Here is a 19,030-nt window from a genome sequence, read left to right as displayed (position 1 = left end):
TCAGATACAGCCTTGTGGGGAGATGAGTGTCTGTTGCACTGACAAAGGCGAGCAGCCACCTCCGGGTGAGTATCTACCCCAAGCGCCAGGCCTTGGGTGGGTTGAGACCTGGGATTTGGGCAGAAGAGACAGGAGATGTAGACGCAGGCCTCAGGAGATACCGTGGAGACACCACTATAGGAAGGCTGGCAGACTTCAGAACATAATTATTTTCTGTTTGCTTCATTGCCCAGAACCTCTCAGCAGTGATCCCACAGCCAACAGAATAAAGCCCATGCTCCTAGCTAAGCATGGAATGCCTGGCAATCTGACCCCGAGTAACCTGCATCTTCCTCTTGTCTCCATCTACCCTCCCATGACAAGCCCAGATGAGCACTCTTGGCCTGACTCTGGGCATTGTATGATGTGCGTGTCATGCCAGCTGTGTCTCCCCAGCTGCACGTGGCTTACCCTGCTGGGCCTGGGTCATCCCAGACGACCCCCACCCCTGACTGCTGCTCTGGTAAGTGCAGCGGCTCTTAGCACAGACTGCCCCTTAGGCCCTCCGTCTGCCCAGGCTGGGGATAGATTTGGAGATTCAATCTTGTCTCTTAAAATTTGGCTTCAGCCAGGCCCTCATGGCTCAGAGCTCAGAGGCCTTTCCTTCCTTCCCCCACCCCTGTACTCAGGCCTCCCTCCTTGCTCGGCCACCTCTGCCCTCACTCCATGCTGACCCCACATGCCCTCCAAGGTTCTGTTCAGCCAAACCTTCCCTGGGCTCCTGGAGCCTGAGCACTTTCTCCATGGATGTGCAGAGCAATTTATCAAAGCATCACTATAGAGCATCTCACATTCTTCCATTAACTATTATTATTTAAAACACAGCTTTATCTCTCCCAAATTTTAATTGCCTTGAAGATGGAGCTGTATTTGAGGAGTCCTGCTCCCTGCTCCAGTGTCCAACACCATCTACCTAAAAAAGCAGATGCAAATAAATATATTTGAAAAGTCCTTATTTTTATTTTTTAAATTTTACTTATTATTTTTAAATTTTTTTCTCTTTTAATCTTATTTTTAAATTGTGGGATACAATTTAGGGTGAGGCATACAAATATTCATTGTGCAGGTACCCTTGTTGATGAGGTGTGCCCCCCTACCCCAGGCAGATATCAACTACTGTCAATCCCACCTCCCCAGAAAACTTCTTATTTTTAAATGACCAAAAGTCAAGGATTTACATTTAGGCCCATGCTCTGTCTTATTTTCAGATATGAGAGGAAAGGACATACTTTTCAAAGTGACTCTTGCCTATCATGAAGTCTGAATGACAGCTCTGAAGAAGTCCAGAACAGTCAATTTTCCAGTGAACCAAAGGAAAGGCAAAATAATCATTTTGACTGTATTGTCTTACAGACCATCTTTCAAAGGCATACAGATAGGCCTAAGTCAACACAGCTGGTACCTCTGTGGGCAGAGCACCTATGGACAGATGCCCATCCAAGCTCCCAGGTCTCTGGTGAGGTAGAGAATGAAATTCACCCAACCCCTGAGGTTGCGTCTGAGAGTAAATTAATTTGAGTCTCCATATAGATTCATGCTCACATGATGTGTCTCTTTCTCCTGCAAGTAGAGGGCAGTCTAAAATACAGGCTGCTTGAAATGTCTTCTTATTTATTGATACCGGGAATGTTAATATAATGCTAGCTGGTGTGTATTTACCCAACATTATCAGGTGAATCTGTATTGAATACAGCAAAATGGTTCCTCACAGAATTATTTTAACCATAGAATTATAGAAAACATGACTTGTGAAGTCAGGTACCAGTTTGAGTCCTGGTTCTGATTTTACTAGTTGGAAGATCTTGGTGGAGATGTAAACCCTTCAAATCTCACTTTCCCTATTTGTAAAATGACTTTGAAGATACCCATTCTATTCATTTCAGAATTGCTTCAGATATCAAGAAGACATAGTAGAAAGCACTATTGGGGCATCCCTTTGCTGTAAAGAGAACATATCTAACCAAAGACCATGAAGCATATCATGGGTTCTCAGGAATGCCCGTCTCTTCTCTCCCACTTTATTCCCAAAGAAGACTGTATGTGACTGGTTGCAGCCAGGAAAAGGGTAGATTGGAGTCTCACATCTGGTAGAATCCATGGGAAGATGCAGCTGGAGTAATGAGAGGCCAGTCACCTCCAGAAAGGTGCCATTCCTTGTGGGCTGGCTGCTAAGCCAGAAACACATTTTCTCTGGGCAGAAAGGACAGCTGGGAGCCAAGAGAGTGTCCCAAGTCACAAAAAGTAACAAAGGAAAATGCAGTCACTGCAAGGACCTGGCAGATGTCTTCTGCACAGTGCCCAGCCCGTCACTGCCATCACCCGCCCCACAGCAAGTGCCTCAGCCCCACAGCGTCTCACAGAAGCAGGTGGCTCTCTAGAAGCCTGCAGCTATGGTGGGATCTTGCAGGCATTGCACTTGCCATCATCATTTCCTCCTTTTCTAGAGATTTCTCCTCAATGCCCATTTTCATGTTCATTTCAGGATAATTGGCTCATGGTGGTTCCAACACTGAAAAGAAAAAAAAAACATGAGCTGTTGGTCATTTTTATGTATACTTAAACTTTGCAATGACCATTCCTTAATTGGGAAATAAGAGGTCTTGCTTGTTTCATCTCCAGATGATTGTGTAATCCCCCAACCATTGGCTCAGATACTTTCTAAACTTCGTTTACTGCATCCAGCCACACTCAGACCAGGGTTTCGTGTTGTAAATCTGATTGGCAATCTGTGCCCTTTAGCTCAGGCCTCCTGTGATACAACAAAATTTATGTAGTCTTTTTCTGGTTCCTGGCACAGTGCTCTTAAACACTTGGAATTTTCTGAATGTTGGAAGTATCTATGGTTATTCATAACAAGCCCCTCTCTACCATACTGAGTTTGTGCTAATGAGATGACTCATTGTGAGGGGAGTCTGGGGAGGGGGCTTCAGAAAAAGGACCAGTCACCAAAAGAAGCAAGCATTTGATTAAAGGATTGTAACTTCCAGACCTGCCCCCAACCTCCACGGAGGAAAAAAGACTAAAGGTTACGTTCCATCCTCAATGGCCAATGATTTCATCAGTCATGTCCAAGCAATTAAACACCATATAAAAATGCTGAAACAATAAGATTCAAGGAGTTTCAGGGTTGGGAACACATATAGGTGCAGGAAGGGTGGTGCACCATGTAACCCCTCCCCAACCATGCCCTATGTATCTCTTTATCTGGTTATTCGTTCTTATCCTGTATACAACTTTCCTGAGTTCTGTGAGTTATTCTAGCATACTATCAAACTGCAGAGGACCATAGAAAATCCCAAATGTAGAACTGCTTGTTCAAAAGTGCAGGTGGTCTCCATGACACGCAACTGGTGTCTGGAGTGAAGACATTTTTGTGGATCTGAGTCCTTAAGCCTCTGGGGTCAGTGCTAATTTCAAGGGGTTAATCTCAGAATTAGTTGAATCATTGGACACACAGCTGGTATCAAAGGATTACTGTTAGAAAACAGACCTCCACATTTGGTTCAGAACCAAATCCCACATATGTGGATGTTAATATCCCCCCAGGTCCTTTGCTACCTGGGCAGGCCCTCATCATCTGCTTCCAGTGGTCTCTAGCACAGTCCACAACATACACCTGCCCTGTTGAACCTAATCCACGTTCTTCTGTTCACAGCAATTGAATTGTTACCCAACACCCACAAGATAAAGGCCAACAAAAGACTCTTTCTCTTGGGTAGTGAGGCATATTTTGCAGCTCTTGCTTAGGGAGAATACAAATGGAACCCTCTGACACCCAACTGAGTGAGTTTCTGTTGTCTAAGGGATAGAATTCTCATTCCCCTCTCCTGATGTATGACCACACCACAGAAAACCTTCCAAAAAAATGCTCAAGTCACTGTATGCCAAGAGTTTCCCATAATAAAATCCAAACCACACAGACAGCATATCGTGGGGGGACACTCTGGGGGAAAATAGCATAGAAACCATTGGAGGATGTGTCCTTAGCCTAGCTGACCTGGCCCAGTACATCTTCAGGCATGCATTAGAACAAGAAAGGGTTGCTGAAATAATCTATGCTTCTCAAAGCTTGTTTTTGTTTCTCTTTTATTACCCTTCAATGTCTTAACAATAAGAACAAAAAAGATAGCTCAAATGAAGATAAACATTTTCCTTTTCTTTTTTTTATAGACCTTACTGTTTCTTTTTGGACTAAAATGCCTCAAATTAAAGTTGCATGTAAGTATTTTATGACCTTGGGTTACATGTCAACACCATGGTCTGATGACAGCTGTGGAAAGAACTCTAGTGATTTCTCCCCAGTACTTGGTATTACCCTAAATATGACAGAAGATGAGAATGGGTGGATAATCCTTCCCAAGGCCCCTGTGCTAGAGCTCTGGCCCTCTCCAGCCTTCTTCCTCAGCCCATTTGGTGTGTCCCTGAGACGCCTTCCCTGACCATCCAGGAGAGTTCAACCCAGTCTCTCGGCACCTCTTCTCTTCTTTGTGCTCTCTCTTTAGGCCAACACTCATCAAATATTGCATTTATCTTTTTAACTGCAAAGAGAGAGTAAAAGCAACTTTCCCAGAAGCATAGAGCCAGGAAGTGAGTCATCCAGAGTTTGAACCCTGGCAGAATCTTGACCTTGGTAACAGCAGATAGAGCACCTACCTAGGTGTTGAATGACCGGAAGAGCAGTTATGTCCAAAATGCTGATTGCATCGACACTCTATCATCAGAGCTAATGTCTGAGAAGAGAGCTCGCTCACACACGTTGGCTGTTTGGCTCAGACAGTGTAATCATATATCATATTCTCAAATGGGACTTGTGGCAGATTCACAAGTATCTTTGAGGTGGTGACTAATGGAGGTCCAGCCCCTGAAGTCAGTCTGGATATGGAGGAAGAAGTGCCCGAAGGGCTGATCTCCAGACAGTGTATGAAAGAGAAAGAATTTGGGATTTGGAATGAGACAGGCAAAAGCTAAAATAGAATTTAAAAACTGATTTTGCAGGCCACAGAACAAACCATGCCTGCATTTGTGAATAACAAAAAAGTAGTGTCCTCAATTAGGTTAATGCAGAAAACTTTTCTTAGTAATCACTCTTTAAGGGAAAGTGGGGATGGGGAGGGGATGGGGGCAAGGGAATGAGCACTTGTCATTCTTAAAATTACTCTTTCGTTGGACTTCTTTTTACATTCAAACAAAATAATCACCAGCAGATAAAGTCAAGATGCGTGGACCAATTGTGACACATAGATCAGTCATGATGAATGGGCCTGTCAAGATGCATGGAAATCATCATCCATGGACCACTCATGATGCATGAACCAGTCCCGATGTATGGGCCAGTTACGATACATAGAAGTCATGATGCATGAAATTCATTGATGGATGGAACAGTCACAGTGACTGGAAGTCATAATACATGGACCAGTTATGATCCATGGACCACTCATGATGCATGGATATCATGATGCATGGGCCAGCCATGGTACACAGAAATCATGATGCGTGAAAGTCATGGTGCATGCACCAGTCATGAGCATGCGAGTCATCATGCTGAGACGTCATCACGACTGGACCAGTGTTGATGCATGGAAGTCATAATACATGGACCTATCATGATGTATAGACCAGGTACTATGCATGGAAGTTATGATACGTGGACCAGTCATGATGCATGGAAGTTATGATGCATGAAAGTCATGCATGGACCAGTTGTGAGCATAGAAGTCATCATACATGGAAGACATCATTCATGGACCAGTCATGATGCATGGAAGTCATGATCTGGCCCTGCCTTTCTCTTCAGAGCTACCTTCCAGGATCCTAAGCTATCTGTTGCTCCTGGGCCCTTACATGTTATAGTCCAACAATACTGAATGCCTGGAGTTCTTCCAGTACGTTGTTTCATATCTTGTTACCTTACCACTTAAAGTTTCCTCTACTAGAAATTCTCTCTCTTCCTTTTTTTATTTCTGATCTTGTTCACTTTCATGGTGAAGCATGAATTTAAGGTCCTTCTCTGGTTACCCCAGACCCATTCCTTTGTCCTCCCAAAGCATCTTGAACCTACTTTCTACCTTGTACCTACAGGACATAGCAACAGAATTAGCTCCTCTTTGGTGTGTTACTCTGATACAGGACTGTGAGATTCCTGAGAACAAGACACAGGCCTCATACATCAGAAACACATGCCCGTGTACATCACATAGCAGGAGATCCATAAATGCATCAGGATAAAATAAATAAATGATCAAATAAACTACTTACCTACTTCCTAGGCTTGTGAGACAAGATCAGGGCAAGGTACTTAGTATTGCAATGTTTGCAAAACCCTCTTTTTTCTCCTTGATAATTATTGTTCTCTTAAACTACAAAAGCTTTATATCCATTAAAATAGGCCTACGTGATATCAAAGTGAACTCTGGGGCCCAAGGATGCCCAGGAGAAATGAATGTTACTTTCTTTCATGAAAGCTATTTCTGAGAATGAACATAGAGAAACTAGGCTCTGAGAATGTCCAAACATGCCCCTGTTGGGGTATCCATGTTTTGTTCCAGGAAATATTACAGGAATAAAAGACAGAAAAAAGACAGGGAGAAGGGCAGGCTTTGAAGACCAGAATCATAAGCTCAAAGAATACATTTAAAGCTGTGTGAGGTGAGGCATATAAATGGAAACTAATTAATCTGAAGAAGTGATTTTCTGGTGGATATTTGAGTGTGCATGGATGCCATCTGGCAGAATGCTCACAAAGGAGCTAACTGTAAACAGAAAAACCCCAATAAAGCATCTTGGAAACTGGACTCTGTCTGTGAGCACTGCTATCCAGGCCAGGACAGCCCAGAGCCCACTGTTCCTGATGGCCTTACCCTCCTTGGCTTTGCCTTTAGCTGTGTGGAGAACAGACCACCAGGCTTTGGGGTGGAGACCTGGGTTCAAGTCCCTGCTGGTCATCAGCTAACAAGGTGACCTGGAGAAAGCCACTCAGCCTCTCTGCCACCATCTTCCTCTCTGCCGTCAGCAGCACAGAGGCACTGTGGGCCCCAGCCCCCTTAGTGCACTTTGCAGATTGTAGAGGCTTCCACCAGTGGGAGCTACTATTATAGAATTGAGTCCTCTCAATAGTTCAGAAATGTTGCTGGGAAAAAGTCACATTTTCCAGATTCAAGGTCATATACTCCTTGGTTCACGGACTCAGGCAGTTGGTCATCCAATATTTAATGAGTAGTATGGAGAGCTGACAGGAATGCATAGTATCACTGTCAGCTCTCCATAGTAGATCACAGTATCACTCAGGCTCATGGCTACACTAGAGTGGGAAGAGGCCGTGGAGGCAGAATGTGGGCATTGTGACTGAGCAAGCCCCAGTGTGCCCTACCTCTGCCATCACTTGAGTTTTCAAGAAAGGAGTAATCTCGCCCGACATCATGTGTGCAGCATGCTTAGCACAGTGCCTGACATGCAAGGGATACATAGGACACTCGGGACATGGCAGGATGATCTTCCTGCCCTTCTTGTCAAGTCCTCCAGCTGAGAGTCCTAGTAGCAAGTGATCATCCAGAAAAGCCAACCCTCCCTGGTCCTGGGAAAAATAACATGAGTGATGTTACTGGGTTGAAAATAAGGCTCAATGACAAAAATTTATGGAAACCACAAAGGTGTGTATTTGGGGCCATGAAACAGAGGACAAACAAGGAGACTAAATGGTCCTCAAAGACCCAGCACCTCTGCCATGGTCTGACAAGGCTGTGATGACCCTAGGCACCAGAGCTGCGGGAGGCTGACAGGCCTCTCTGCACTCCATGCTCCATGATCTCTGTGGCAAGACTGCTCCCTGGCCCACCTCCCCACTTCTGATGAGTGTATCTTAGTCCTGGCCATGGGTTCTTCTTTTCCCCTTCCATGGCTCCATTGCTTTGTCCTCAGAGCACTGCATTTCTCACCTTAGGAGAATTTGTTCAGCAAGTGCTTGTATTCAAATTTTCCAGCTGGTCTGGTTATTCTTAGATCTAGAAATAGTCCTGAACTCTGCCTGATGACTCCCTGATAAAGAGATAGCCCTGAACTCTGTTCAGTGACTCTCAGATCTAGAGATGGCCCTGCAGTGCTCCCAATGACTCTCAGATCTAGAAATGGCCCTGCACTCCACCCAATGAATCTTCGATCTAGAGATGGCCCTGAACTCCACTCGATAATTCCCAGAGCTAGAGATGGTCCTGAACTCTCCCCAATGACTCCAGGATCTAGAGATGGCCCCGAACTCCACATGATGACTCCCAGATCTAGAGATGACCCTGGACTCTGCCCAATGACTCTCAGATCTAGAGATGGCTCTGCACTCCTCCCAATGACTCCTGGATCTAGAGATGGCCCCGAACTCCCCCAATGACTCCTGGATAGGGGATGGCCTTGAACTCTGCCCACGGATTCCCAGATCTAGAGACGGCCCCGCACTTCCCTCAGTGATTCCCAGATCGAGCGATGGCCCTGAACTCCCTCTGGTGACTCCCATATCTAGAGATGGCCCTGAACTCCCCCTTTGACTTCCACATCTAGAGAGGGCCCTGAACTCCCGCCGATGACTTCCAGATCTAGAGATGGCCTTGAACTCTCCCCAGTGACCCCCAGATCTAGAGATGGCCCTGAATTCCCTCTGATGACTCCCACAGCTAGAAATGGCCCTGGACTCCCTCTTTTGACTCCCATATCTAGAGATGGCCCTGAACTCCCCTCAGTAACTCCCAGATCTAGAGATGGCCCTGAACTCTACCCAATGACTCCCGGATCTAGAGATAACCCTGCACTCCCCCCAATGACTTCTGGATCTAGAGATGGCCCTAAACTCCCTGCAATAATTCCTGGATCTAGAGATGGTCCTGAACTCTGCCATCACACTTTAAGAAGCCTGTTCATGGCTTGTTAGACAGGGCCAGATGAGTGTTACACAGGACTTTAAATTTCATGCCCAGAAACCCAACCCATTACCTTGTCACAAAACACTTCTTCCCATCACCACCCAAGCCCAAGCCTGAAGCCAGTGAGTGGTCTGCTTCCTCTCTGCCCATGCCATCCATTCCTCAGCACATGTAATAGGTCTTGAGTCCAGCTGATTTTACTCCCCAAATATGTCTTTACTCCTTCTTCGTCTTTGTAAGTCAACCATCATGTCCTAGTTCAGAAGCCTGTCATTCCCAAATAGACCATCTCAATAGCTACTATAGTCTCCTCGCTTCCAGTCTCACCCCTGCTTGGCCCCACTCTCAACGTGGCAGCCTGGGAGTCTGCTAAAACTGTAGCCTCTCCAGCTTGTCTCTTGCTAGTCAAACACCAGTGCCCTTTCTGTTGCATCCCGGACAAGCTGAGACCTCGCAGCACCATCCTTGAACTGACTCCTCCTGTCCTCCTGGAGTATCATCTCATGCTCTTCCACCCTGATGGTCCTGTCCTGGTCATGAGAGATTCAGGCCCCAGTCCGTCCTGTCAGCACAAGCAGCCTCATCTTGGGACATCCCCTCCCTTTGCCTTTCCCCTACCTCCCTACCCCCAGCCATCCCACCCTGAGTGTCCACTATCCCCGGAAATCTTCCATGACTCTGAGAGGGACCAAGTGCCCTGCTGAGCTGTCACACACCCTGAGGCCATCTCCAACAGAGAAGTTGCCCAACTTCCCTGTTGCAGTAAGAAACTGTAGCTTTCCTTTGAGGACCGTGTTCTCTCCTAGTAGAAATTCTCCATCATAGTTCACATTCACTCTTTTCTTTACTGCTACACTTGAGAGAGAATAGCAAGTGTCTACCAAGGGTCTGCTGAACTCAGGAATAAACAACAACTAGAAGAGAGTCAAGAGCTGGAGGTAGTACACACTCCCAATGACGGCAGCCCACCCACAGAGCAGCCACCAACTCAGCGGCATTCATTCAGTGCCTACTCTATGCCACGGCAAAGCTGTTACAAACCATTGCCCATGACAGTCCCAGTGGCTGTCATCACATGCCTGCTTCTTCACTGGATTGAAAATCTCTAAGATCAACACCTGTTGTATTTATCTCAGTGTCTCCCAGGAGCACTGCCCTGTGCCTCACCTGGAGCACTGCCACATATATGCTTGTGGAGTTAGAGACAAAACGGTTGGTGCACCCCACGTTGCCTTTTGTCTTTGCATCTTCCTTGAGGAAGAACCACAGACTTGAGGAAGAATCACTTTCATTGTCAGTGACATTTGACATGGGAGCTGCCTTCCGTCCATTAACAGGGTTTACACGTATGTTGCCTCCTTCTGGGTGACTTGGATCTGGCACTGGTGTTTCCCCAGTGGTGGTCTCAGGGTTCTGATCACTGGCACCTTGAACCCACCCTCGTCTCTGTCACAGCCCGCCAGGTATCATGCACACAGCTCATGAGTGACAGCCACACTTGACACAGAGGCCTGGTTACTTCTCTGCAACGCATTCCACCCGCGATTACATAATTAATATCAAACACAGTTCACTCACTGACACGCAATCTGCTACAATTCCAGACGTTGCCACTTATGGCTCAATCTTTGCAAGATTCATTAGGTTTAGTTGTTCATAGAATCTGCTTAATTTCCAGCTATGCCCTGTCCTGTTGAAAAAAATTATAATCTGTAACAATTACACAGTTCACTTGTTTAATGGAAAATAGATTTGTCATAATTCTCTTGTTAAAAATGGCTTCACTTCCAGAGAATGCTTGGCGTGCCCCTGCAGTGGCACTCTGGAAGGACTCCTGAGTTTTCCACAGTTCCCAGGCATGGAGAGTCCAACCCAGCATCACTCACCATACCCAGTTTCTGCCTACACTAGTAGAGTGTGTCTCTGAACAAGTTTTTGTGGAACATTTTATGTGGAAAGTCACTGATGATGAAAACTGGATGGTTATGTAAAGAAAGAACTCCATGGCCAAATAAGCTTGAGGGAGAGTTGATCTTAAAAGTATATATATTTAATATAATGCTTATGAAAGACTTCATATAAAAAGTCTCAATATTGGGTCTATCTGAGGGGGTAATACAAGACACAGCATTTACATACCTGTATGCATCCTGAAGCCCCCGCCCCTTTTATCTGGGGCCAGCTGGTGGCATGGAGGTCTGGAAGCATCTCTTAGAAGCTGTGTGCCAAACCCTCTGCTCATACTCAGAAGGGAACGTGTAAGTAGCAATAGTGCACCTGCCTCCACCCCATGGATGGTGTTTTCAACAAAAAGAAGCATCCCATGTGTTCATTCCTTCATTTATTCTTTCATCCAGTATTTTCTGAGCAGCTTCTATGTGCCCACGAGAGACTTTCTTAGATTGGGTTGTCCAGAAGCTGTCTCAGAAGGAAGAATTTGTGTTCAAGTGACCCACAAGGGAAGTGCTTCCAGAGGAAATCTTTGCAGAAGCAGAACACTTAAGATGCTGTGGAGTAAGCCAAATGCAGGGTGACCTTGACAAGTGTGCTTGTGGGACAGTTTCAACCAAACTAGCCAGGGGCCCTAGAGGGCGAGGCACCCTTGGGTTTCTCGGAAGCCCAGGGATGGGCTCCTGTTCCTTTACACAGGTGAGGCTCTATGCTACAAGGCATAGGGTGTGAGCTCCAAGGGCTCTCATCTCGGCACCTGAGCAGGCCTCTGAGAAGGAGTCACAGCCATGCTGGATCCTGGGGGAAGGTGCCATGCCTGGGTGGGTGCATGCAGAGGCTGTGGTGAGCAGGAGGCGATCTACCACAGGGGTCCCAAAGGGGACAGAGAGGCCTCATCTCAAACCTTAAGACCATATGTCCCCCTTCCCTTGCTGCTCTCAACTGATCTGTTTTGAAGCTCTGCTGACTCGAGCTACAAGGCCCTCAGCTCCTCACCCTCCCCAGGATGGCAGCAAGCCTGCCCAGGGCTCTCTGTGCCACCAGTATCTCCTCACCCCTGTCAGTCCTAAAGTTGACCCTATCACAGCACCTGTCACAGAGTAAGTGAGTAGCCAGGCCTTTGAGGAAATTAATGAACGAATAATGACAGGACGGGGATAGACAGGTGGATGACTCGCACGGCTCTATTGGAAGAGGCAACTGTGGGAGCAGGTCCTGAAGACAGGCTTCCAGTTCCACGTTCTCATTCACCATGCGACCTTGGGCAAGGGACCGAGTTTCTGTGTCTGCTCTCTCGCCTACAAAGGAGGCGTTAAATGGGTTGATACATCCAAAGTAATTTAAAGAGTAAGCCCCCAGTAAATGTTAGCATTATCATCACCTTTATCACCTATCTAGACAGAGCAAAAGCAAACACAAAATAGTTGCAGGAGCATTTGAGGCTTTCTGCTGTCTCACTCTTGGCTCCTACATGCTTTCTATCCCCTTCCCATATGCTATGGCCAACTGGATGATTCGGGACTTCTTTATATACCCGGGGTGTTCTAACACCTTTGCCCTCATGCCTTACTCTTTCTGTCCTCAATTTTGAATTGTCTTCATGCCCTCTGCACATACATGGCACCATCCCAAGCCCACCCCTTCCCAAGTGAGACTTATGTATTCCTCTTCTAGGATGGCTAGGCACCATCTGACCCTCTCTCATGCCACAAATCATGTTTGGATTTCTTAGTTTTGCTCATCTTCACGCTCCTGGATCTTCTGTACCTTCCAACGTGATACCTCGCACATTACAGACTCTTGCGGAATGGAAAGGAGATTAAGAGAAGGGAGTTATGATTGGGTGGAGTGTATTCACAGGAAGAGGATTGTATGGGGTGAAGATTTCACAGTGAGTCTAGTGGAGTGCTTTCCTCATTACTGTGGCATTGACAGAGCAGACCCAAACAAGCAAAACATTTTAGTGATATTTTGCCAGTAAGGGAGATCTCAGGTTCTGATGTAACTACATTTCTAAATCTCTATGGTCATCAGAAGATCAGATGCAATTATTCAGTGTGGGGAACTCAAAGTTACTTGGGAGCCAAGGTGAACTCATTTAATTTTATTAGCATTTCTCAGAAACCCGCAGAACATGACCAGAATATGTCAGGCCAATCCGGGTTGTACGGGGGAGGTGGCATTCTTGAATCCACAATGTTATTTTCATTTTTACAGACTCAACTATCCATGCTTCTGTTCTAGAAAGGAGAGAACCACCGAATCAAATTCTGGCCCACAAGATCACGTCCTGAAAGATGCTGGGGGGGAATTTCCCAGCCACAAGCAAAGCCCCGGTGAATTCTCTGCAGTCCTGCATAGGCAGGGAAGCGAGGAGGCTGTCGCTCAGCTGAGCAGACCAGCTCCTCTGGCCTGGGTGCCTCCTCCCCTGCAGCTCCCCAGGGCAGCCCTGCTGTGGAGAAGACACTTGCAGACACAAACACATGAAGGAAGTGAAAACAAATGACCCCCACCTGTGTTCTGCATTGTCTGGACCATATTGGAGTTTTCTTTCATTACAGGTGGGGCAAAGTCATGCACAAAACCCAGTGTTCATTCACATTTCCGCCTGATATGTTTGACCACACAGAAGGCACAATTCCAGCTGCTGAGGCTGCAGGGGTGAACAAGACAGCAAGGGCTGAAAGTGGAATGTGGGATGGTCCAGGGGCACAGGCAACAGGGCAGACTCACAGCCGCCATTTGTGGATGCTTTGGAGATTACAGTAGATGGCAAGAGGGTATGCAGAGGAGGCTGTCTCATGGACCAAGATTTGAACCACAGGTGACCGCCAGTGGAGGGCCTGGGAGAAGTCCTGTATGATTGAAGGACAGGAAAATGACCTGGAACTTTATAAGTTAAGAAGAAGACTTTAGGTCTTATTTAAGGTAAAATTAGAGTCTCAAAATGCTTTCAGCAGAAAAGCAACATCACCTAGTTTATGCTTTTGAGAAGCTTCCTGGTGGGAAGACAAGGTTAGAAAGAAAAGAGTGTTAAGTGGTCCCTGGGGAGAGAGCTCAGGTCAGAAGACAAAGGTTTAGATAAAGGACAGCTGGGGAGAAGGAGAAAAACTGATGACTGGGAACACTGTGGGGAGGTGGTCACAAAATGGTGGATGCATTTTAATTTGAGGGAGACAGGAAGTTTTCAATTTGTACAGCTCAAAAGATGCTGAGGCCCGTTATAGAGCCGAGGCAGCATCAAAGAAAGAAAGCTTGTTTTTTTGCGAGAGTGAGAAGTATAGGTCTGCTGGAGCCTGAGAGCCATTCGTGGGTTTTCAGGAGTAAATAACAGGCACCAAGTGTAAGGCAGCATGGCCTGGCAGCTCAGCCTGGGGCCAACACAGCTTAGCTCCAGGTTGGGCCCTGTTCCTAGGAAGACTCAGGGTGTGCACTGGGTGGCCTTGGCGTGGCATGGCATATGCCACACAGAGATGATGTTCCTTTCACATGAAGTCATCATCTGTGCTGAAGCATCACAATTCAACAGTTGTGTGCTGTGTAGACGGGAACACGGAGACAGAGCCAGTGCTGCACAAGTGGGTTTGATCCATGATATTTCACACACAAGCCACCCACTTGTGACCTTTGATTAAGATGAGAAGAGGGATGTGGCTCTACTAAGGGGAAAGAAAACTCATGAGAAGCAATGATGTACCAAAGTCAGAGGAAGAAAAAATGTTAGAACCAGGAATTTGGGATTAGGAATTTGAAATCTAGTAGAATTAGGAATTTCATGTGATGAGAATTGAAGAACTATAAAACAACTGGTCAATGATGGATTTATTCAACAATTGCTTTGAGAGAATTATCTAAGGCAAAAGAAGTCAAAGTACAATTTTATTTATTTCATACCCAAAGTTAAGTTACAATAGATTAAATAGAAAGATATAGGAACAAAATAAAGCCCTAAAAAATGCAAGTAGTTCCCATGTGCTTTCTAAATAGTCTATAAGGCAGAAAGGGAAGAGGGTGGGACATTAGGATCAGAAAAATTTAGGTTAAATTCCAGGTTCCGTCACATGTAATGTCACACAACCTATTAATCTCTGTATGTCTCAGTTTTCTTGTCCAAAATCAAAAGAAGAATCATCATGAAGACTAAATTAAATGCTGCAATCACAACATTTAGCCTGCCATACGATAAGTACCTACTTTAGGTGAGCAATTCTACTGTAATTGTATGTACTTTATAAAGAGTTTCAAGCTGGCTCAGTGGCTCAGCCTGTAATCCCATGCCTTGGGAGGCTGAGGTGAGTGGATTGCCTGAGCCCGCAGGTTAAGACCCGCCTGGGCAACTTGGCGAGACCTCATCTCTACAATAAATCAAAAAAATCAGCTGGGCATGGTAGCGTGTGCCTGTAATTCCGGCTACTCGGAAGACTGAGGTGGAAGGATCGCCGGAGCCCAGCAGGAACGGCCACTGCACTCCAGTCTGGGCGATAGAGTGAGACTCCAACTCAAAAAAAAAAAAAGCGTTTCAATAAAGCTGAGGAAATGCTTCTTTTTTCTTTTCCTGCCAACCCTCAGACCTCCTAAACATTCCATTTCTCAGAATGCCCATTGAATTACAGTCAACCAAGCTTCTAACTGTGCACCCCAATTCCATTGTAGGATCACCAATAACTAGACCCCTTCATGAGAAAGGGTGGCATCAGGGATTCTGTGTGCTGGATGTGTAAGCAGCAGACCCTGAGTTCTGCATTCCTATCCTGGCTCTGGCACAGACACAGAAGATGTCCCTGGATGCTGCTCAATACTGAGGAAGGGCTTGTGTCCAGCCCCAGGCACTGGGATTAGCAGGCGGGGGAAAAAAAAGCTGATCTCCATGACAACCCACCCAGGTAGGAACTGTGATCTCCATTTTTTAGATGAGGATACTGAGATTAAATTAGGTAACCAATGCACAGTCAGAATTCAGTAGGTGGCAAAGCTGAGGTTTGAGTTGGGAAGGTCGGTCTGGCTCTGCCGTGGAGTTCTCTCTGGCTTGACACATCCAGCCTTCATCCATCTGTGGAACTCACACTCTGGCTGGGCACAAAGCCAGTCGATGCGGCAGCCCTCACAGAGCCTGGACTCCAGCAACAGACAGTCAGCTCAGCAAACGCCTCACTGATGTTTGATAAGTGATAAGTGGTGGTCAGGGAAACAGCAGAGAGAATTGAAACTCACAGGGTAGAGGGTCAGGGAAGATTTCCTTTCTAAGAAGATTTAAAAACAAACAAAAATAATACTAAAGCTAAGCTTCTTTTCAAAAGAAAATTGTATAGTGCACATAATGGGCTCTTGAAAATATGTAACTGATGTTTAGATTCAAGATGGCATTATTTACCCAAGGGAGCAACAGGACCATTGATGGCCCTTGGTGAAGTCCAACCCATTTTGCCTCTGAATCTTAGATTTCTCAGGTGCAGAAAATGGAGATATGGGTGTGCCAAGCATGTGTCCAATTCTAAGACCGGACTGAAAATGAAATGAGTCAAAAGCCCACATAGGGCAAATGCGAGATCACTTCTCTCACTGCATGGTTCTTATAACCTAGCTGCCAAGGGGCAAAAAAAAAAATGCCATGAACACTTAATTCCTCGAAGTTAGGAGGCTTGAGGACACATTGCAGGAGGCAGGGGGAGAATGCCTGCCTGGCCTTATTGCTGCTATCCTTACACTTTAAATTAGAAAGACAAAGCTTGTAACCTCAGAAGAAAGGCAATTGCCTGAGCCACAGGGATCCTTGGACCTGCCAGCCAGCATCAAAGCTATCACACCCGGGCAGATTTTGTCTCTGATAAACTGAAAGTCCACCACACCACGTGGAGCAGGAAGCCACAGGGAGGTGGCCCAGCAGGCTTCCACTGAGGCCCCAAAGGATGACCTGGGTCGTAATCTGTTTTCCAAATTCCATTTGTGGGAGTTCCAGTGAGCAATTCTCTTTCCTAATAGGGTAACTTATCAGCCTCCCATCCTCCCGTGATAGCACATAGGGCTTCCGGGCAGCCGCACTCTGCTGACCTGAGCTGCCCACGCAATCTCCTCAATGGCAATGACCTTATTTAGGCGATAGAATCTTATAGCTTAAATAACTGGAGGATGGCCTATCTGAACATGGTAGATAACATATTTTCTGTCAACGACACCATGAACCAGTTTTCCACCTCATTTTTTTAACATCAGAAATAAATGAAAAAGGGGAAGATCTTATAAGATACTCCTGTAAGTGGTGACTGAACGTCTACTCCATGGAAGACACAGCGACCCCTGAGTGCCGTGAGCGTGTGGAGGAGCTCATGATCCACAAGAAAAGAATGAAGTCAGGACAGAACCAGCAGCATGCAGAGCAGGGCACTTCCAGGAGCTGCATTGAGAGGAGAATGAGAAATACCATTTCGGGCCAGAGAATCGGGACAGGCACATAGTAGGCACTCGCGGTTTCATGATGACTGACTTCAGGAAGTAAATAGACTCACTTGGAATTTGCTGTCAGTTTCGCCTCCAGAAGAGCATGTCTATCCACTGCCAGTTAATGAGAAACACCACTTCGGTTTGCAGATGTCTGAGGAAAATATGCTGTGGAAGCGGTTCAAAGCCAAAACCCAAATCTGATGAAAATACACAGGGCCTCTTGCTGATGGTCGCTGCAAGGGAAAAAAAGGCTCTTTTCACCAACACCTCCTTTAGGGCTGTCATCAAGTTATCAGGCACCTGGACTAGCACGCCCCTGCGGAAGCAATGAATGAACAAGAAGCTTCTGGTCTGAATGTAATCTACCAAAACTTCATGTTTGGCCTTGGACCTGACATTACTGACCACGCTGAGCTCCTTCATGGCACTCACAGGTGGGAAAGGCTTCTGCATCAAGACAGGTATCCTAAAACGTACTTGAGATGAATTAAAATAACACAGAGAGGTGCCGTATCAAGGAGCCAGTGGTGATGACTGGTTTTCAGAAGGCACTTTGCCTCTTCGTTCTCAGCCAGCAGAGGAAACATTTGTCTTACAGCACTTGAGCTCAAGGGAAGGAAATGAAGCATCACCAGGAGCACGGCTGGCAAGAGCCTTTCCCTTCCCCAGCTTTGGTGCCAAGAGGTTCTTCCTGCACTTGGAAGAGTCATTTTCTCTCCCCAGCTCCTCAATTTCATGTGTTCAAAGAAGCCTCCTTTCCACCCTGTGGAGTGCTCAGCCCCACCCAAGGACCCTTTTGAGGAGTTTTCCCAGTCTTACCTCTCTCTTCTCACTGGGACCCAATGCAACAGTTCTTGCATTTCTAGCCAGACACTTACCCCTGCTGACCAAAGCAGCCCTCAGGGGCTTCCTCTCCCCTGACTTGGAGCATTCAACTCAGGCTTCAGGATATTGCAAAGATGCTCTATTTATTCTGTACAACTCAGGCTTCTAGAACCAGCTGCAGCATCACCTCCTGATAAGACCACCCATCCTTCACACCGGAGAACAGTTAGGTTGTGCCTCACAGTGTGACTTGCCAAGTGGCTGTTACACTACGTGCCACAGCATGACATGCCCTACATTCAACCGTCTTCCCAAGCACATGGACCATGTCCTGCTCTCCATATCTTCCCTCTGCCCTAGCATGTACCTGACACACAGTAGCTACTCAGTAAACGTTAACAAATCCATGCGCAATGAGGCAGCTTTGCATTCAGGAAGACAAAGAATCCAGTAACAGCCTACCCCCTCAGTTAGAAGCCCTGTGTGTTCCATTGGGTGTGAGCAGGAATGGGAATGCGCCGTCTGACATTCATGTCAGGATCCGGGAGCCGGAAGCATCTGCTGAACAAGCCTGTCAGGAAAGAAACGTACTCCCTGCAGGGCTTCAGTGAGAAATGCACAAACCGTGGGCCTTGCCCATCCCACCATCAGAATTTGGAGCCAGTGTGGCATCCAACTGTCAGAAAATCAGGAGACTTTGTTCCAGCCCGGCCTCCATCTCAAAGGCATTGTGCTCCCAGTTATTTTTAATTGGGCCTTCGAGTGGATATTCAGATGCTCTTATCAACACCAGAAACAAGCCAAGAACTGGTTCCACAATGTAATGAAATGGAGCAGAGCGGAGCCTCTGTGTACTACGTGTGTGGGCTCTG

The sequence above is a fragment of the Carlito syrichta genome, unplaced genomic scaffold (assembly GCF_000164805.1).
Source record: "Carlito syrichta isolate Samal-C Ts95f unplaced genomic scaffold, Tarsius_syrichta-2.0.1 Scaffold316028, whole genome shotgun sequence".
Lineage (NCBI taxonomy): Eukaryota > Metazoa > Chordata > Mammalia > Primates > Tarsiidae > Carlito > Carlito syrichta.
This window is presented reverse-complemented; position numbering follows the sequence as displayed.